Raw genomic sequence first — 22,949 nt, 5'->3', positions numbered from 1 at the left:
TTTATAGAAATAAGAGCCATTCCTCAATTGATAAATTTTGAGAGGATATAAACAGGCAGTTTTCATACAAAGTAACCAAAACTATCTATAGTCATATGAAAATGCTCTAAATAACTATTGATCAGAAAAATACAAATTGAAACAACTCTGGGCTACCACCACATACCTATCAGATTGACTAATATGACAGAAAAGGAAAAAGATAAATGTTAGAGGGGATGTGGGAAAATTAAAACACAAATGCATTGTTGGTGAAGTTGTATACTGATTCAACCATTCTAGAATGCAATTTGGAACTATACCCAAAGCGTTATAAAACCATGCAGACCCTTTGATGCAGCAATACCACTATTAGGTCTGTATCCCATAGAGATTAAAAAAAAAAGGAAAATGACTAATGCGTACAAAAATACTTATAGCAGCCCTTTACTGGTGGCAAAAATTGCAAATTTAGGGAATGTCCATCAATTGGGGAATGGCTGAACAAGTTGTATATAATTGTGATAGAACACTATTGTGGTCTAAGAAATGATGAGCAGGATGCTTTCAGAAAAACCTGGAAAGACTTAAATGAACTAATGCAAAGGAAAATGAGCGAAACTGGGAGAACATTGTACACAGCAATGGCAAAACTGCATGATGATCTGCTCTGAATAACAGCTTCTCTTGGCAGGATAATGATTCAAGACAATTCTGAAGGACTTATGATGAAAGATACTGTCCCTCTCCAGAGAAAGAACTGGTGGAGCCTGAACGCAGATCACAAATATTTTTCTTTATTTTTATTGGGGTTTTTTGTCTGTTTTCTTTTACAGCATGACTTACATAGAAATGTGTTTTAAATGATGACACATGTATAACATGTCAAATGACTTGCCTTCTCAATGAGGGAAATAATTTGGAACTCAAACTTTGAAAAAAAAGAATGTTAAACTTGTTTTCACATGTAATGGAAAAAAATAAAACAGTAAATTAAAAAAAAGAATTGCTAACTACAGTCATTGGATTGTGTATACACCATTCTGTATAGAAAAAAAAAAAGAAACAAATATTCAATCACTCAACCTGGGGCAAGTCAGTGGGACACTTGAAGAATTTCACTTGGCACTTTTTTGTGTCAAACTTTAGTAAAAACAATTTCCATGTAAATATTTTAGTTGGGGAAAGGATGAGGGGGATGAATAAGGGGGAGCAGTGGATAGGGAAAAGGGAAATGTGTTGCCTTAAGCAAAAATAAGAGAATAAAAGTTATTTGTAGATTTGATCCAAGAGAACAAGCCTAAACTTTGCCTCTTTCTTCTTAATATACTTTGATTTTTTTTTTCAATTTGAAGGGAGGTTGGCAGGTTGGTACTGAGGGTGGGGTGGTTAGGGTTATCCATAAGAATATATCCTATCAATACCAGTATTCTTCCTTGCCTTCAATTTTATCATATCAGCTCATGGTCATGGAAAGCAAGCACCCAGTGGTGTGCATTGAATTTCTTGCAATTCTTGAAAACAAGCAATTGTTTGTGAGAAGAGCTTCCTTACCTGCTGTTTGATCATGAATAAATGAAAACTCTCAAGGAAGGCATAAGATCCACTGTTTCTGGTTGGAACATCAAAAAAAAAAAAAAGATTTGAGGCCCTTAATCTGCCTTGCCTTTTTAATTTCATGTTGCTAAGATTGCATTTTCATGCTTCACCTTCTTTCCTCTTCTCTCCTGTCTCCCTTTCTCCATCCCTCTCTCCCTCTCTCTCTCCCTCTCTCTCTCCCTCTCTTCCTCTCTCTCTCCCTCTCTCTCCAATTTGAGCTTCTATGTCAGTCATTGCTTTCTGCTTTCAAGATGCAGTAAATCTGTGTTGACAAACAGTACTGACAGCAAAATCTTTTTTCTAATATTTAATGGTGTTGCTTGCTATAACTCCCCCCAATAAATTATCAAAGCTAGACTTCGGAAATTACCTAGTACAATTCTTTCATTTATGGTTAAGGAAACCGAGCCCCAGAGGCAAGAAAAGGATTGTCCAAGGTCTCATAGTGAGTAGACTGCAGAGCTGTATCTAAAACATCCTAAAGTCCAATTCAATACTCTTTTCAGTGCATTCTACTGTCCCTCTTAACATGAAAACTTCTCTGAGACTTTTGTTGTTTTCTACTTTGTCTGTAGAATTTTTTAAAAAACAGATCGAATATAAAGGGTAAAAAAGTATGTGTGTATTTCCTTTAATAAAAAAAGCATTATCATTGTCTTAACCTACTTTAAGAAAAGGAAAAGAACCATCATCTTCTTTATCTTCCTTTTGACTCCTAATGCCCTCCAGGGCACAGTGTGATGGTGGGAGTGAGTAGGAAGGAGGCTCATTTTCACAAAGATGAAGAAAGCTTTATTGAATAGGGAAACCATAGTATTTGATCATTTGGGGGCATAGACACTTCTGCCAAGGAAAGTTCAAAAAGAAATGACATAATTGAACCAGAACTTTATTTTATTAATAATACCCTCAAGGTTTAACCAAGACAAACCAATATAGTTACTGACTACCCTAAGGTGGAAGGACAATGAGTTCTTTTTGGTGGAAGATCTGAAAACATCTGTTTCAATTATTATATATAGATGGATACATACATAGAGTTCTTTTTTTTTCTCTCTGCTTCTCTCTCTATTTTTATGACATAGGTAGATTTATCTGATGCCATGCTGTGAATTTAAGTTAACCTCTTAAGTGAAATGCATGAAAATCACTAGCTAGAAAGCCAACATACTAGAAAATTTCTAGTGAGACTTTTTCTTCACAAAACTGATCCATGTTTTTTTCTTTTCTTTTCTTTTTTATTTCCACACAGCTGATATTCCTAAAACACAGTCCTGACCATGTTATTCCTATACTAAATAATATTCATTGCCTGCCTGTTGCTTTTAGGATAAAAATTAAGAGAAAATTCTCTGTATGATATTTGAAACTCACCTCAATCTGACTTCCATATGCTTTTCTGGACCCTGTTCATGTTGTTCTCCACCAGCTTCCAGAACTCTGCATCTCAGTCAAAATGTCCTGTCTCCTATTCCTAATGTAATAAAAAGTCCACCTCTCACCTAATTGTCTATGGATGAGTGGTTCCCCCATCCTGAAATGTTCTTCCTTGTTTCTTTATCATAGAATCCCTAGCTTCTTTCAAAGGACAATTCAAGAGCCAGCTCCTACATGAGACCTTATATAAATCTTTAAGTTGTTAGTGTTTGGTCCATCTTAAAATAATTTTGTACTGTTTTGCAAATACTTATAACCTTGTATGTGTATATTTTATATGTGTATACCTATATAAATGCATGCATGTGTATATTATCTGTTTACATGTCATATCCTTCAATACAATGTAATCCTCTTGACAGCAGGGATACCTAGCACCTATCAAGGATCTTTCACATAGTAGAAGATTAATGTTTGCTAAATTCATTTTTAATTGAATTAAATCAATTAATTTGGTACCAAGAAATAGTATTAAGTACATATTAGGCACTTAATAAATGTTTTTTGAGTGATTACCCACAGCAGTTTATTTCTCATCTCTTACTCTTGGTTTCATCATCTGGAAAATAAATTAGGCAGAAGCAATATTAACATGGAGAATGTCCATGTAAGGACAAGCCTCAGTGTACCTTCCTTTTTCTTTCTCAACGAAATGGTAAAGGGAGAGATGGAACTAGGTTTTTGAGCCATTTTCATGAAGTATCCCCCTCATTTCGTCTTCATCTCTTCTGCTAGCACCAAAAGGACAGACCAGAAGGGTTTGGTTAGGAATTTATCCCAAAGCATATCCTAAAGCAGGAATTCGTCTTCATCTCTTCTGCTAGCACCAAAAGGACAGACCAGAAGGGTTTGGTTAGGAATTTATCCCAAAGCATATCCTAAAGCAGGAAATGATGCATTGTAGCAACAGGAGAGAGGTACCGAGGACTCACTGTAATAAATCTTCATTTCTAGATTAGCCCTACTGGATGTGTGAGTCAAATAGAAGTTGAAAACTATGCTGCCTTGCCTATACTCTTTTGCCAACTCATGTGAGGAGCATCAATGAAGCTTAAGTAAATCAGACTATCTAAATCCTAGAAATTTTGTATTCAGAGTATGCTAAGTGGACACTGCCAATCTCTGTGGGAGGCTATGGGAGCATAGACAAATGGTAGGTTAAAAAATATTTATTTATGTATTTTACTGATTTCACACAAAGTACTGTATATGACATAAGTTTGCCTATTCCTAGGTGGAGGTGACTTTATTGAAGTCTGATCGTGTGAACAAGTCCCAGGAACATATGACAAGCTCAGGAAGGAGGTACAATTTTGCTGTAGGGTGATGATAAAGGCCTCATTCTGACTGGGTAAATATATACTTCTTAATAAATAAATCAAATGAAGGAATGAAGGAATGAACCTCTTAGATTATTAGTTTGTGTAGTGGATAGATATATAGAGATAAAGCTGATAACAGAAGATTGTCTACTCTCTGAGAAGAATAAAGAGCTGGACACTGCTCCAGATTTTTTTTTTAATCAGTGGGAATCACTATAGGTACTTCTGTAAATTTAGATTCAGTTAACTCTTGTTCTCTTGAATGGGATCAAATTTTCAATGCCACCTAGAAATTAAATTTAATGCCATAAAGTACAGTGGAAAGCTATCCTGTAGATGAGGTGTAATCACAAGTCCTAGTCATTTATGGACCACCAAATATTTTTCAATCAATATTTACAAAGTGCCCACTATGTAGAGAATACTGTCACTGTTTCTTCTTAGACAGCACTTTTTTTTAAAACAATTTCAAGTCCATTTGTTGTTTGATACTTGATGTACATCTCCTTTCGGTCTTAATTAGTTCCTGCATATTCCTTCCATATCTATTCTTGACCCATACTCTGCAACTAGGTCCTCAAGTCCTCTTTGTTCTTCTATTCTATCAGATTTGTCCCCTTGAAATCTATTAGCCTTGCCTCTCTTATCTTCCACCATTAATCCACTGCTAGCTCTCAGTCTTGGGTAACTCCTGTCATCTCCCTCCTTTACTTTCCTTGCTAAGCTGATAAGTGCTTTTAGAGAAAATCAAGAAATGGTGTTTACTAGCAAATGACACATTTCAGTTGTCTAATTTCAAACAGGTTCTCATTGCTGTATGGAAATCCATTTAGTATTGGTAATTGCACTCCCCATAGAAATCATTCCAAATATTTTTCATTTTCGTCTTTCCCTCAATTCTACACCCTCCCCCATCACTCTTGTTACAAACTTGCTGATATTCAATACAGAGATCCTCAACTCTATTCTTCTTTCTCCCAATCTTAGTGTCTTCACTTATAGTCTTTTACTTCCTTTCAGTTTTGATATAGAGAACCACCCTCCTCAAAAAATAAAGAGAAAGAAAAGATAATAATCCTTCTGTGTACTGCAGACCCTTACTCTATCAAATAGTCCTTATTTCCAAAATTACTACTAGCCTTTTGGAACTGGAAACAATTTTTTGGCCAAGGTCTCATGAGGTGTGGGGAGGGGAAAAAAGCATACCCAAAACCCAGTTCTGGTAAGATGTTAAGATTCTGTAGGGGTAGGACGGAATAGAGAAAATCCCACCTTAGTCACAGGCAGTTTTTTAAACTTATGTTTTTAAAACTTTGGGTTTCAAATTTTCTCCCTTCCTCACTCCTCACTCACCCTCATTGAAAAGGCAAGCAACTCAATATAGATTATACCTGTGCAATTATGCAAAGCACTTCCATAGTAGACATGCTGTGAAAAACTAACTCTATTTCCCTTAATCCTATCCTGCTCCCCCATTTATTCTATTCTTTCTTTTGACCCTGTACCTCCTCAGAAATATTTGCTTCTGATTACCCCCTTTCCCAATCTGCCTTCCTCTCTATCATCCCCCTACTCTCTTGTCCCCTCCCCCCCTGTTTTCCTGTAGAGTAAGGCAGATTTCCATATCCAACTGAGTGTGTATGTTATTCCCTCCTTAAGTCAAATCCTATGAGAATAAGATTCACTCATTCCCTCTCACCTTCCCCCGTTTCCCCTCCACTGTAAGAGCCTTTTCTTTTCTGTTTTTTGTGAGATAATTTGCCCTGTTCTACCTTTCCCTTTCTCTTTCTCCTAGTATAATCCTCTCTCACCCCTTAATTTTATTCTCCAGATATGACCCCTTCATCTTCAACTCACTCTGTGCCCTCTATCTATCTATCTATCTATACATATACATGCATACATATAATTTTTTCCTTCTGACTACCCTAATACTGACAAAGGTCTCATGAGCTACAAATATCATCTTTCCATGCAGGAATGTAAACAGTTCAACCTTAATAAGTCTCCTATGAGTTCTCTTTCCTGTTTACCTCTTCATGTTCCACTTGAGTCTTGTATTGGAAAGTCAAATTTTCTATTCAGCTCTGATCTTTTCATCAAGAATGCTTGAAAGTCCTCTATTTCACTGAATGATAATTTTTTCTCCTGAAGGATTATACTCAGTTTTTCTGGGTAGGTGATTCTTGGTTGTAACCCTATCTCCCTTGCCCTCCAGAATATTGTATTCCATGCCCTGTGGTCCCTTAATGTAGAAGTTGCTAAATCTTGTGTTATCCTGATTGTATTTACACAATACTTGAATTGTTTCTTTCTAGCTGTTTGTAATATTTTCTCCTTGGCCTGGGAACTCTGGAATTTGACTGCAATATTCCTAGGAGTTTTCCTTTGAGGATCTCTTTTAGGAGGAGATCGGTGGATTCTTTCCATTTCTATTTTGCCCTCTGGTTTTAAAATATCAGGGCAGTTTTCCATGATAATTTCTTGAAAGATGATGTCTAGGCTCTTTTTTTGATTATGGCTTTCAGATAGTCCAATAATTTTTAAATTCTCTCTCCTGGATCTATTTTCCAGGTCAGTGGTTTTTCCAATGAGATATTTCACATTGTTTTCTAATTTTTCATTCTTTTGGATTTGTTTTACAGTGTCTCGATTTCTCATAAAGTCACTAGCTTCCAGTTGCTCTTTGCTAATTTTTAAGGAAGTATTTTCTTTAGTAATCTTTTGGATTTCCTTTTCCATTTGGCCAATTTTGCTTTTGAGGGCATTCTTCTCCTCATTGACTTTTTGGACCTCTTTTGCCATTTGGCTTAGGCTATTTTTTAAGGTGTTATTTTCTTCAGTATTTTTTTGGGTCTCCTTTAGCAAGCTGTTGACTTGTTTTTCATGATTTTCTTGCATCACTCTCAGTTTTTCCTCTACTTCTCTTACTTGCTTCTCAAAATCCCTTTTGAGCTCTTCCAAGGCATGGGACTGATTCATATTTTTCTTGGAGGCTTTGGATGTAGGAGCTTTGACTTTGTTGTCTTCTTCTGGTTGTATGTTTTAATCTTCTTGGTCACCAAAGTAAGATAATATTGTCTGACTCTTTTGGCACTGCTTACTCATGATCCCGGCCAGCTACTTGAGTTTTAAACTCTTTGTTAAGGTAAGAGTCTGCTTCCAATATGAAGAATGTACTGTCCCAAGCTTTGGGGATTTGTACAGCTGTTTCAAGAGATACTTCTAGGGACCTGCAAATTTTTTCAGTTCTTCCAAGGTGGTATGATTAGGGGTGAGATATTTCCTCTCCACAGCCACAACAAGCTCCACCATGCCAGCACTCCTCCTCGCCCTATGACTGCCCCTCAGAACTGTGACCCACTTCCAAGCATGGGCAAAGCAAGAGATTCCTGCCTCAGTACTGGCAAAGAGATCCCTGCAATCCCCCTCTGATTAGCCACTCAATTCCCCTTCAGTCTGTGGGCCGGAAGCTTAGGAGGCAGCCACTACCCCAGAGGCCATGCTCAGAACTTGCAACTGAGACGTAGCTTCTCTTTCCTGGCAGACACAGACTTTTCCCACTGACCTTCTAAGTTGTCTTTGGTGTTCGTGGGTTGAGAAGTCTGGAAACCACCACAGCTGCCTCCGATTCAGTCCTTTGAGGCCTGTTCCAGGTTCACTGTGGCCTGTGCCCCCAAGCTGCACTGTGCTCCTCTCCCCACTCAGCGCGATATACCTTTCCAATCAACCATGCAGGCTGTCTTGGGGTGGAGATTTGTTTCACTCTTTTTGTGGGTTCTTCTGCTTTAGAATTTGTTTAGAGCCATTTTTTTACAGGTATTTGTAGGTGTTTGGGGGAGAGCTCAAGCAAGTCACTGCTTTCACTCTGCCATCTTGGCTCTGCCCTTATTTTCCAAATTCTTTCCCTGGCCCTGAGTACAGTCTTTCTATAATTTCTCTAAGGAATTTTATCAGGTCCCATTATTTAAACTATCATCTCTATACAGATAATTTCTAAACTTCTGTCTTTGCCCATAACATTTTCCCATAGCTTTAGTTCTATATTTTTATCAGTTTATTCTTTCTGGAAGTCATTTCTTCACTTCAAACTTGACATATCTAAAATTTGTTATATAATTATTTTAACCTGCTTCCCCCTCCTAACTCCATTTTTAATTTCTCCTCTTCTGTTAATGGTACCACTATCCTCACAGACACTCAGGCTTATAGCCTTGGAATCATTGCTACCTTTTTTTTTAGCTCTTTCTATATATTTTCACTCAATATAGTAAATCAATTGCCAAATCCTATCACTTCAATTTATGTGATATTTCTTTCATACTATCCCTCTTCTTCATTCTTCTACTTTTTTAGTTCAAGCTTTTACCTCTTTAGGCCTTGGATACTATATTCATACTGGTTTTATGCCTTAATTCCATTTCCAATATATTTCCTGCTTTATTGTCCACATAATTTTTCTACTACAACATTCTGGTCATGTCCCTCCTCTACTCAAAACTTTTTAGTAGTTACTCATTGTCTGTGAAATAAAGTATACACTTTTGACTCTAATATTCAACGTTTCTTCAGTCTTACTTCAACTTATTCACCTGGCCTTATTTGTTATTTATTCTATGTATCAGCTATCAATGTGTTTTACATTCCAGTTTTCACATATGATACATCCCAGTGAAACTTGATTTCTCTTTGTCATCTAGTTCTCATTCTAATCTTTCCCAATTCCATATCTTTGTTAGTATGCATTTAATTAGATGCTTCCAACCTTTCTACATATGGCAGGACTTCCCTTCCTTCAAGAAGACCACTCAGAATTCACCTCCTCCACAAAGCCTTTCCTCCATCACCTTTTACCCTTCCTCCACCCTGATGAAAGTATTGTCTCCCTCTTCTGTTTCCTCATTATATTTGCTTGGACATTTCTTTTATAGTTGATCTGTGTGTGTGTATGTGTGTATCATCACTATTCATGTGCTTTTACTTCCCTTTTCATCTATAAGTTCCTTGAGAGCTGTATTCTGCATCTTTCTGTACCTGTCATTGTATCCCCAGTGACAAACACAAAACTTTGCACCGCATTGTTGGATTACAGGGGGAAAATTTCTGACTCTTCTTCAAGCCAAAAAAATGCCTTTTTTTCTCTGTAATTTCCATCAAAATTTAGCAAATCTGTTGTTGCTATAGACTTAGCTACCTGGTGCAGAAACAATGGCATTGATGGTGTGAAGAAGTAACCCTCCAGAGACAGATATTGTGTACCTGGAATCGTGCATATTGAGTCTAGACCTACCTCATCTTTTATGAAATGACAAGGGAGTTCACATATGTTACTAAGAAAGAGGACATCTGTTACTGGTTCTAGGAAGAAGATACCTGTCATGGTGATGGGTGACTTCCTGTTAAGAAGTACAGATGTGGCCATATGTTGAACTGACAAGAACAATTAGGAGGTATGCTTTCTTCCAAGAGTGTGCATTCTGCATGTGACAGAGAACCACCTGAGACATATCAAACTTGAGGACCACTACCAGTGATCCATGTGGGAACAAATGATATCACCAGATGGAACCTGGAAAAATCCTTAGGGATTATGAAATCCTAAGTAAGATTCAAGAGCACATGTGGTATTTTCATCATTGCTAACAACTGAAGGTAAAAAAAAACTGGTGAATGGGAAATCAGCTATCTATGAAATTGTGTCAGAGAAAAAGAATTTGACTTTCTGAACCATGGTGTGAGGGTAAAAAAAAAAATACCTGGTTCTTGACCAAGGATGGAGTTTATATAATGAGAGCTAGAAATTCAATGTAATGCAATTTAAGAAATATTTCTTAAATGCTTACTATGTGAAAGATAATGCTCTAGGTGCTGTGAATATAATGACAACAAATGACACAGCCCTTGTCTTTTAGGACTGTTTAATCTAATTTGGGAAACAAGGGATGTACATAAATAAATACCACATATGATAGGATTCCTGCAATGTCAAGAGTTCAAGAGGGAGGCCTGCAGCATCCTGTGGCTGACTTCTGGATGGACATGAACAATGAAGGATATGGATCATTTACAATCTGAATCCGAGGGACTACTTTTTTCAATAAGATCATAGCTCCATTGTAATACAAAACACAAGGCAAAATGTAATTCATGCAGAAGAGAGAAAGAGGAAAAGCCACAAGAGAAATTTGAAAAAGATCACTTTCAGTCAAATGGATTGAGAAAATCTTCATGGGAATTGGGAGAATGGTGGCATCTGAGCTAAGACGTAAGAAAGATTTGAAGAGATAGAAGAGAGGAGAGAGGGTATTATTACAAGCATAGAGATGGCCTCTTTGAATGCAATGAGTTGGGACAAAAAGACAAGAATGGAAAATAGTAGACAACTTTTTTCTGAGTAGTTTTTGAAGGCAGTGGATTCAAATATCTGGAAAGGGAAGTCAGAGCCACATTTTACAGAGCCTTAAATTTTAGGTTGAGGGTAATCTTTGTATCAGAGACTCTCACATATAAAGAAAGTTTGGGAATATTTGAAATGATTTTTTTTTCTTCATTGCTTCCACCTAAACAATAAAGAAACCTTACAATCTGGTTGGAGGATGAAACCATCAATCAAAAACCTCCATTTAAGGAGAAAATTCATGTAGATATCTCATTTTTCACCTGGATGCACTATTTTTTTTTCTGACTATTTTTTCCACCGTGCCTTAGGAAACTCACTGGGATAAATTCATCATCCTGTAAGATCTCATTAGCAGCCTTGGTCCTCTACCTCATCACTATCCTCTGCCTCTCTGATTAGAGTTTGGGGCCATAAACTCCTATCCTCCCTTTAAGGAGACAGCTTAACTAAGATATTTCCTCATTTCTCACTTGGTTAGACTACTTGGAGATTTCTCTGACTGTCTTCTCTACTCTGCCTCTGCCTCCAGTTCCTTCTTACCCCAACTCCTTTTGTTTCCTTTTGTGTATTGTCTTCCCCATTAGATTACAAATTCCTTGAGGGCAGGGAAATTCTTTTTCACATTTGTATCCCTTGCACTTAGCACACAGTGCTTGGAATTTTTAGTAGGTGCAAAATGAATGTTTATTGATCAATGATTAATACCACACAGTATATATACCATTATCCCCTCCCAAGCACATGATTCACAAAAATCAATTAATGAATTTATTCATTTACAAGTCAAAGGAAACAAATCAGGCATACAACAATCTCTTGTAAGATAATGCCACCCCACCCTCACCCCTACTCCCACCTATTAGAAGCCAGTCAGTCTGAGGTTTTTATAGTCATTCACAATCATTCCCTGGGCTGGACTCCTAGTAGATATTAACTCTAATGTGGCTTCTTCTAATGTCTCCATCCCATAGCTGCAGTGGATGCTGCCTATGTGAACTCTTAGGCATTCCATTTAACTTTTCTCCTAGTTATTCTATTCAACGTAACTCTTTTCTCTGCTTGTGGTTCTTTGTAGAGCAGTTGGATGCCCTTCCCTCTACTCTTACCCCCCAACCATTAATACTTTCTGGTCATGATTCTGCTGCTATCCTGTGAAGTGGCTCACTGCTTATAGTTCATTAATTATTCTTCTCTGCCCCATAATGGTTCTTTCCATTGGTGTAGTTTACCTCAGTCAAAACCCACCTTCAGAGGCTCAGCCTGTTTTATTATTGAAGATGAACACCGGTGACATTGTCTTAATTGAAGACACATGGACTCCTTGTATACAACTCTGTTGTTGTTGTTGTTGTTGTGGCATCAGGGAGGTAATGTCATGACATTCAAGTGAATTGAATTTAAGTGAGAGAGGGGTGTACAAAATCACCAACCTCACTTTCTCCTCCAGAGTCATCTGGGTCCAGTGGCAAGATATAGATCGAGATGGCTAGAGATTGCCCTGAATGCAGTGGGAGACCTTGGCCTTTTCAAGCTAAGGTCTTTCCCAAGTCCCAATTTGACTAAGGAAATGCCCATTCAGTGATTAAGGCTAGGTAAGAAATGAGACAGAGAATGAATGGACTCTTGCATGTAGTTAAAAAAAGAAAAAAAAAACAATCTGGGAGGGGAAGACCCTCAGGCTTTCTGGCCAAAAAAGAAACAACTGTGATCTACATTCACTCTGAGCCAATCAGGGCCCAAAAAATTACCAAGTGGGGCTTGGCCTGGGACCTACTGTTGGCCAATCAAAGAAAGCCAGAATGATTTGGATTTAAGGCAAGGTCCTTAAGAAAAAAAATTTAGCCCATAAGCCCAAAGATATCTTTCAAGGTTTCAGAGATCAAAATTTACATTCCTTTGGGCAGAGTGCCTTCAGGTAAGGGTATGATACTCTATGTGGACAGAGGGAAGGAAAAGAAAGAAAGGAAAGAAGGAAGGAAGGAAAGAAAGAAAAAGAAAGAAAGAAAGAAAGAAAGAAAGAAAGAAAGAAAGAAAGAAAGAAAGAAAAAAGAAAGAAAGAAAGAAAGAAAGAAAGAAAGAAAGAAAGAAAGAAAGAAAGAAAGAAAGAAAGAAAGAAAGAAAGAAAGAAAGAAAGAAAGAAAGAAAGAAAGAAAGAAAGAAAGAAAGAAAGAAAAAAGAAAGAAAGAAAGGTTATAGTGCTAAATGAGGATACGCAGCTTGGATTGTTATCTACTTACCTCTCTGATCTCATGGACATTTGCCCATTGGTCAAGAACACATCACCTCTCTCCTTGTTTAAATAGATATCTATCCTCCAAATTAGGTTGGAGCAGTATGAAATTCACAATCTGATATATTTCATCCTCTAGCTATTGGAGAATAAATCTTCTAGATACATCAGCACCCCCCACAGGTCTAGAAGTTCAGAAGGACACCAATCTACCATCCCATTTGTCCCTTGGAGCAAGTGTCCCTTTGGGAACAACTGAGTAGGATCAGTCATCCTACCAAAGGCTACTTCCCAAAAGAGGTATAATGGGATGGAAGAGGTATGTGGAACTCAAATACATGCCCAAATTTTTCTGACTTCTGTAGAGGAGAAAAAAATGTAATCTCTGTTACAGGAGTTCATGTTTTATCTTCTAGGCCATGGTAGGATGATTGAAACTTCTTACAGAAGAAAAAAAGGCAAAGATATATATCTTTAGAAGATTATTTTGGGAGGTCTCTGAAAGATGAATTACAAATGGAAAGACTTCCAGAAGAGATAGCATTTAGTCTTCTATTACAATAGTACGTAAGAAGTAATTGCTAGTAATAAACTTGGTGGGGGTACAGTAAATGGAGAGGATATAAATGAAAGAAATCATGGAAGTACAATTAACAAGGCTTTTCCTGTAAAGATATGAGAAGTAAGAGAAAAGAAAAGGAAAAAATTGACTTAGAGGTATTGAGTCTGGTAGATGAGAATGACAGTAATATCAACAGAAGTATGAAAGCTAGGAGAATGGAAAGGCTGTTTAGTAAACATGATGAGTCAATTTTGGGTAGGGATATTAGGGAATGATTGATAGGGAGGAGGATAAATATTACTCACAACTAGATCCTAGCAGGAATACCATGGAGGAGATTGATATGATGTAGCAGTAGGGAAGCGGAGTCATCAATAGTAGAAAATGTCTTAGAAGAGGGTAGAAATGGTATTCATGTACTCCAGTGTCTGTTATCTCCACAAAGGAGGTAACATCAACAGAGTGAAGTAGAAACTTTAATACAAGGAGGTGAATTTGACTTCATGGATATTAGTGCGAATTGGTGGTATATGACTCATGACTGGAATATAGTAATGGTAGGGTACACCTTGTCCAAGAGATAGGAGAAAAGTATTTGGTAGATGGGAAAGTGGGGTATTATTATATATTAAGATGATCCATTGGCAGAGGCTAGATGGTAGAGAAAATCCAGGAAGTTGCCTGAACTCTTCCTGGTTTTCCTCAGAAAAAACATTAAAGCAAGCCTCTAAATGGATTCTGGGGTGACAGAAACTACAAAATGACAGAGTGAAACAATTTTCAAGCCCAAGATAACTTAGAAGAACTTTAGGAAAGGTCTGTCTCTTGGGTAAAAGGGAAGTGCAGATGGTGTCCAGGCAAGCCAGCAGGAGGCTTTTAGCCAGTGAACAGATTAGCAACTGAGGCCCTTAGGTCCTAGCTCAGCAGGCTAGTGGCATAGCCTTCAACCCCTGAACCAAAGGCAATCTGTGAGCCCTGGAGCCCTAGTTCAACAGGCACAGCTTGGCCAGACCACCTCAGTGCAGTGGGCAAGCCACCAGCACCTAAAGGCAGTGATCAGGCCTAAAGGCTCCAACACAAGAAGATTGGGACAGTGCCTCCATACCCCAGAAGCAGAACTCAACTTTTAAAAATTAATTTAAAAAAAAGAGCCCTGACCATAAAAAGCTACCATGGTAACAGAGAAGATTAAAATACAAACTCAGAAGAGGACAATGTCAAAATGCTACATGTGAAACCTCAAAGGGGAATATGAATTGGTCTCAAACCCAAAAAGTCCCTTTGAAATTTCTCAAAAAGGATTTTAAAAATGAAGTAAGAGAGGTAGAAGAAAAATTGGGAAAATGAATGAGAAATATGTAAGAGAATTATGAAAAAAATGAGTCAACAACTAGGAAAAGGAAGCACAAAAAATTGACTGAAGATAACAACTCCTTAAAAAAAGAAATAGAATTAGTCAAATGGAAAAAGAAGATCCACCAAATAAAACAACTCCTTTAAAAGTAGAATTGGACATTTGGAAAAGGAGGTACAAAAGCTAACTGAAGAAAGTAATTTCATAAAAATTAGGATTGGCAAGTGGAAACTAACGACTCTATGTGACATCAAGAATCAGTCAAACAAAATCAAAAGAATAAAAAAAATAGAAAAAAATGTAAAATACCTCATTGGAAAAAAACACTGAGCTGGAAAATAGATCCCAGAGAAATAATTTAAGAATTATTGGACTACCTGAAAGCCATGATCAAAAACAAAAGAGCCTGGACAGCATCTTTCAAGAAATTATCAAGGAAACCTGCCCTGATATCCTAGAACCAGAGGGTAAAATAGTCATTGAAAGAATCCACCAATCACCTTCTGAAAGAGATCTCAAAAACTCCACAGAATATTGTAGCAAAATTCCAGAACTATCAGATTAAGGAGAAAATACTGCAAGCAGCCAAAAATAAAACCAAACAAAACACAACACAACAAAACACAATAACAACAAAACAAAGAGCCACAGTCAGGATTACACAGGATTTAGCAGATTCTACATTAAAGGATCAGAGGACTTAGAATATGGTATTCTGGGAGGCAAAGGAAATTGGAGTACAACCAAGAATCAACTACCCAGCAAAACTGAGCATAGTCTTCCAGGTAAAAAAGATGGGCATTCAGTGAAATAGGGGACTTTCAAAATTTTCTTAAAGGAGAAGTTAAGGGAGATACAGGGAGAAATAAAGAGCAAAACTATACTAGTGGGAGACCTCAACCTCCCCCTTTCAGAAGTAGATAAATCTAACCATAAAATAAAAATGAAAGAAGTTAAGGAGATCAATAGAATTTTAGAAAAGTTAAATATGGTTGACTTCTGGAGAAAACTGAATGGGGACAGAAAGTAATATACCTTTTTCTTTTTCTTTTTTTAATTAAAAAATTAATTTTTTAGTTTTCAACAATCACTTCCATAAGCTTTTGGGTTTTGAATTTTCTCCCCCTCCCTCCATATCTCCCTCCCCAAAACAGCATGAAATCTGATATAAGCTCTACATATACATTCCTATTAAACATATTTTCACATTAGTCATGTTGCAAGGAAAAATTAAAACCAATAGGAGGAGCCAAAAGAAAGAAGAAACAGAACAAATCAGAAGGAAAAAAAAAGAGTAAATGGTGTTCTTCAATCTGCATTCAAACTTTATAGTTCTTGCTCTGGATGTGGATAGCATTTTCCATCATGAGACTTTTGGAGATGTCTTGGATGCTTGTATTGCTGAGAAGAGCTCAATCTATCAAAGTTAGTCATCACAGAATGTGATTGTTACTGTGTACAATGTACTCCTGCTTCTGCTCACTTCACTCAGCATCAGTCCATACACATCTTCTCAGGTTTTTCTGAAGTCTCCTTATTTCTTATAGCACAATAGTATTACAATACAATACCACAACTTGTTCGGCCATTCCACAATTGATGGGCATTCCCTCAATTTCCAATTCTTTGCCACCACAAAAAGAGCTGCTATAAATATTTTTGCACATGTGGGTCCTTTTCTCATTTGTATGATCTCTTTGGGATACAGTCCTAGAAGTGCTATTGCTAAGTTGAAGGGTATGCACATTTTTTTTATATGACTATAGACAGCTTTAATTTCTTCATCTGAAAACTGCCTACTCATATCCTTTGACCATTTATCAATTGGGGAATGACTTGTATTCTTATCAATTTGACTTAGTTCTCTGTGTATTTTAGAAATGAGGCCCTTATCAGAGACACTGGTTGTAAAAATTTTTTTTCCCCAGTTTTCTGCTTCCTTCCTAATCTTGGTTGCATTGGTTTTGTATGCGCAAAAACTTTTCTATTTAATGCAATCAAAATTATCCATTTTGCATTTTGTAATGTTTTCTATCTCTTGTTTGGTCATAAACACTTCTGTTCTCCATAAATCTGACAGGTAAACTATTCCTTGCTCTCCAAGTTTGCTTATAGTATCAGCCTTTATATCTAAATTGGGTATCCATTTTGACTTCATTTTGGTATATGACATGAGATTTTGATCTATGCCTAGTTTCTGCCATACTCTTTTCCAGTTTTCCCAGCAGTTTTTGTCAAGTGAGTTCTTATCCCAGAAGCTGAGGTCTTTGGGTTTATCAAACAGTCGATTACTATAGTCATTGACTACTGTGTCTTGCCTACCTAACCTATTTCACTGATCCACCCCTCTATTTCTTAGCCAATACCAAGTAGTTTTGATGATTGCTGCTTTATAATACAATTTAAGATCTGGAATGGTTATGCCACCTTCCCTAGCCTTTCTTTTCATTAGCTCCTTTGATATTTGGGAACTTTTGTTCCTCCAAATGAATCTTGTTATTATTTTTTTAACTCTATAAAATTTTTTGGTAGTTTGGCATGGAACTGAATAGGTAAATTATTATTAATTAATAAATCTTTTTCTTGGTGGTATATAGCACCTACACAAAAACTGACCTTGTGCTAGGGCATAAAAACCTCACAATCCAATGCAGAAAGGCAGAAATATAAAGTGCATCCATTTCAGATCATGATGCAATAAAAGTTGCATGTAATAAAGGGCCATGGAAAGATAGACTAAAGATTATTTGGAACCTAATCTAATACTAAAAAAATCAGTGGGACAAACAAAAAATCATAGAAATAAACAATAATTCCATCAAAGAGAAAGACAATAATGAAACAACATGCCAAAACTTATGGGATGCAGCGAAAGTGGACTTTAGGGAAAATTTATATGTCTAAATGCTTACATAAATAAAATAGAAAAAGAAGAGATCAATGAATTGGGCATGCAACTACAAAAGCTAGCAAGAGAATAAATTAAAAATCTCCAATTAAGTACCAAATTAGAAATTCTGAAAACTAAAGGAGAGATTAATATAATTGAAATTAAGAAAACTCCACCAATGAAGAAGAAATCAAGACAACATACAGCACCCATTCCTATTGAAAACACTAAAGTGCATAGGAATAAATGGAGTTTTCCTTAAAATGATAAGTAGAATCTATCTAAAACTATCAGCAAGCATTATATGTAAAGGATAAGATAGAAGCCTTTCCAATAAAATCAGGGGTGCAGCAAGGATGACCATTATCATTATTATTCAATATTATACTAGAAATGTTAGCTTTAGCAATAAGAGAAGAAAAAGAAATTGAAGAAATGAGAGTCAGCAATGAAAAAACAAAACTATCACTCTTTACAGATGATATGATGGTATAGAGAGTCCTAGAGAATCAACTAAAAAACTACTTGAAATAATAACTTTAGCAAATTTACAGGATGTGAAATAAACCCACATAAATCATCAACATTTCTATGTATTACAAACAAAGCCTACCAACTAGAGATAGAAAGAGAAATTCCATTTAAAATAATTGTAAACAATATAAAATTTTTGAAGGCTACCTGACAAGACAAACCCAGAAATTATATGAACACAATTACAAAACACTTTTCACACAAATAAAGTCAGATCTAAACAATTGGAAAAAATATCAATTTCCCATGGGTAGGCCGAGCTAATATAATAAAAATGACAATTCTAACCTAGTTTGATTTACTTATTCCATGCAGTATCAATCAAATTACCAAAAAAAAAATTGTAGAGCTAGAAAAAAGACTAATAAAATTCATCTGGAAGAACAAAAGGTCAAGAATATCCAGGGAATTAATGAAAAAAATATCAAAGGAAGGTGTTCTAGTCATATCAGATCTAAAATCATATTATAAAGTGGTGATCATCAAAACAACTTGGTACTGGCTAAGAAATAGAGTAGTGGATCAGTCGAATAGGTTAGGTCAGGGGTGGGGAACCTGCAGCCTCAAGGCCACATGTGGCCCTCTATGTCCACAAGTGCAGCCATTTGACTGAATCCAAACTTTGCAGAAAAAATCCCCTTAATAAAAGGATTTGTTCTGTAAAACTTGAACTAAGTCAAAAGGTCACACCCAAGGACCTAGAAGGCCACCTGCAGCCTTGAAGTCACAGGTTTCCCACCCCTGGGTTAGGTACACAAGACAAAGTAGTAAATGACTACCATAATCTAATGTTTGATAAACCCAAAGACTCCAGCTTCTGGGATAAAAACTTACTATTTGACAAAGACTGCTGGGAAAACTGGAAAACTATGGCAGAAACTAGGCATAGACCAACATCTCATACCTTATATCAAGACAAGGTCAAAATGGGATGGGTACACGATTTAGGCACAAAGATACCATAAGCAGATTAGGTGAGCAAGGAATAGTTTACCTGTCAGATCTATGGAAAAAGGAAGAATATATGACCAAACAAAGAGATAGAGAACATTATGAAATGCAAAATGGGTAATTTTGATTACACTAAGTTAAAAAGGTTTTACACAAACAAAACCAATGCAACAGAAATTAGAAGGAAAGCAGGAAGTTGGGAAACAACTTTTACAGTTAATGTTTCTGATAAAGGCCTCATTTCTAAAATATATAGTGAACAGAGTCAAATTTATAAGAATACAATTCATTCCCTGATTGACAAATGGCAGTTTTCAGATGAAGAAATTAAGGCTATCTATAGTCACATGAAAAAATGCTCTAAATCACTATTGATGAAGAATTGCAAAGTAAAACAATTCTGATGCACCACATCACACCTATCACATTGGCTAATATGACAGAAAAGGAAAATAGTAAGTGTTGGAGAAAATGTGGGAAAATTGGAATACTAATGCATTGTTGGTAGAGTTGTGAACTGATCCAATCATTCTGGAAAACAATTTGGAACCATGCCCAAAGGGCAATCAAACTGTGCATACCCTTTGATCCAGCAATGCCACTACTAGGTCTTTATTCCCAAAGGATCATAAAAAAGGGAAAAGGACTCATACATAGAGAAATATTTATAGCACTTCTTTTTGTGGTGACAAAGAGCTGGAAATTGAGGGGATATCTATCAATTGGGAAATGGCTAAACAAGTTGTGGTATATGAATGTAATGGAATACTATTACTCTATGACAAATGATGAGGAGGCTGACTTCAGAAAAAAATACCTGGAAAGACTTACATGAACTAATGCTGAGTGAAGTGAGCAGAATCAGAAGAACATTGTGCACAATAACAGTAACATTGTTCAATGATCATCTATGATAGATTTAGCTCTTTGAATTCTAAAAGACTCATGGTGGAAAATCCTATCTATATCCAGAGAAGGAATTATGGACTCTGAATAAAGATTAAAACATACCATTTTTACTTTTTTGTGGTTTTTCCCTTTTGTTCTGATTGCCGTTTCACAACATGACTAATGTGGAAATATATTTATCATGATTGTAGATGTATAACCTATATCAGATTGCTTGTTGTCTTGGGGAGATGGAACTGAAGGGAGGGTGGAAGAAAAATTTGAAACTTAAAATCTCACAAACATGCATGTTGAAAAGTATATTTACATGTAATTGGAAAAAATAAAATACTAGTAAATAAAAAAAAAAGAAGAGCCATCTTCTTGACATTGGCAAAGCTGAACAAAGGGGTATGGTAGGAAATATTTAGGTAAGGATCAAGAGAAGGAAAAGCAAACAGAATGGAATGATAGTAATATATTATAATATTACAGGTCACTTAGAGGAGCAAAATGATTGATTAGTCCTTTGATAGAGATCATAGGCTAGCAATAAGTCAGGATATAATTGTGGTGAAGAACTTCCATTTTCCAAGCAACTGTTATAACCACATCTTAAATATGGTAGCAGAAGTTATTTAGTTATAATTGATGATGATGATGGAGAAAATGTCAGAACTACTCAGCTCCTTTTTGTTCTAATGAGGAATTATGGTGAATTTGGGAAAGAGAACAAAACACTTAAAGAGGAATTGAAACTCACGATGGATAAAATGATGGTAAGAAAATATGTCATTGTCATCAGTGAGTTCAAATCACTAAGTCAATACATACTATGTAGTAGAATACTTGGAAACAAAAAACAAAAGATAATTATGAATGTGTGTGATTGCTAACTAATAATATCAGACTTTGAAGACATGGTGTGAAGAGGAGAGATGACAAATAAGGTGGGACTACAGTCAAGAAGATTAACTGATTTTCAAAAAGGAGGAAAGGATGTATATTTTAAATTACAAATTGTTTAACTTAATGTAGCTTCTTGTTAGAATTCTAAAATAATACTGTATTAAAGGAGATGGCTTGTTAGCATTTGGGTAAAAAATCATGACACCAAACAAACTTTTTAAGAAATGTAATGCCAGACTGATCTAATTTCTCTCTTTCTTTTTCTTCTTTTTTTTAAAGGATTAATCAACTCAAATGTTAGCAGAATGCTCTGTGCTTAACACATCTGGATTTTAGCTTTGCATTTGACAGTGTCTCACAATAACTGAGGACAAGCTAAATTCACTGAATGATAGCGCAACTTAGGTTCAGAACTAGTAACTGAACTGTAACCAAAGAAAATTAATAGACATTAACCCAGATAGATACATCTCTAGTGGATTAACCCCCCAGGGATCTATCTGTTTTTGGTGCAATTCTGTTAAATATTTTTATCATTGACTTGGATAAAGCCATAGATGCACGTTTATCAATTTTGCATATGATAAAAAGATGGGAATGAGAGTTCATATATTGAATGATAGAATTAGGATCCTCAAAAACTTTGACAGGTTCAAATAATTGGTGGATGCTAGTAAGGTGAGATTTAATATGGATAATGATAAAGTTCTGTATTTGGACTTTAATTTTTGAATTGCATATATACAGCATTGAGATGGGGTTTAGGAAGGCTGTCTATAAAGCAGTCCATGTGGAAAAGATGTAGGAGTTTTAGTAAACTCTGGAATGAACATAATTCAAGGGTGGGGTATGCAGCTGGGATAAGCAAAGCAAAAAGACAAGAGTTGTGTTAATTTGTTTTCACTACACTTATGGAAATATAGTGTCAATAAAAGAATACTACAGTACAGTTGTATTCTTCCACTTTCTGAAGCATCCTGGTTATTCTATGTCTGAAGCATTTTGTACAAGTTGGAGAGCATCGAGAGCAGTATAATCAGGAGGCTGAATGCACTGGGACCCCTAACATAAGAGGAGAGGTTGAAGGACCTGAGGAAGTATGACCTTGAGAAAAGAATGCATAGGAAGGATATGGTAGTAATCTTTAAATATTTGAAGGATTATCACGTGAAAGAGGGATTAAAGTTATTCTGCTCAGTCCTAGAGAAAAGAGCTAAGAAAAAAAATGAATAAATTTTACATGAAGGCAAACTTCCATTCAACATTATTTAAAGTATCTTAATGATTAGAGCCATTAAGAAATATAATACCATACCTGTGAGTTTAGTGACCTTCATTATAGAAAACTTCCAGGAAAGGCTGAATATATATTTGTTGGGGATTGAGTAGTCAGAGTTCCTGATTCAAGCTAAATGCACTCTGAGATCCTTTCTAGCTCTAAGATTCTAATATTGTATGAAAACTGAATTTCATACAGTGGCTATAAGTGCTCTTTGCTCTCTTCCTCTCCTATTCAATTCCTATTCATTCTTAAAGTCTTAACTGAAGTTTTAAGTCTTCCCTGGCAACTTTTTTTTCCTTCTTCAGAACTTGGAGCACTTATTGTTTATACTAGTTATTTCCTACTCATGATATTACTAATAGAATGAGTCACAGAATTATTGAGTTAGAGGAAATTTTAAATAGTTTGAGTTAAAGATTTCTTTCTTAGAATTAAAAAAAAAATGAGGTTGAACAAGATTTAAGATTTGGTCACAAAAAAAAAATCATTACAAACCATGAAATGAATGAATGGATGTATAGAATGATGGCTGGCTGGCTGAATGAAGATAAAAAAGTATCTGGGACATGAAATGTAGAAAATGGGTTTATTTTGTTATCTGAGAGTCATTTA

This window comes from Vombatus ursinus, unplaced genomic scaffold, assembly GCF_900497805.2.
Source record: "Vombatus ursinus unplaced genomic scaffold, bare-nosed wombat genome assembly UNPS02000580.1, whole genome shotgun sequence".
NCBI classification, from domain to species: domain Eukaryota; kingdom Metazoa; phylum Chordata; class Mammalia; order Diprotodontia; family Vombatidae; genus Vombatus; species Vombatus ursinus.
Note: the sequence above shows the minus strand (reverse complement) of the source record.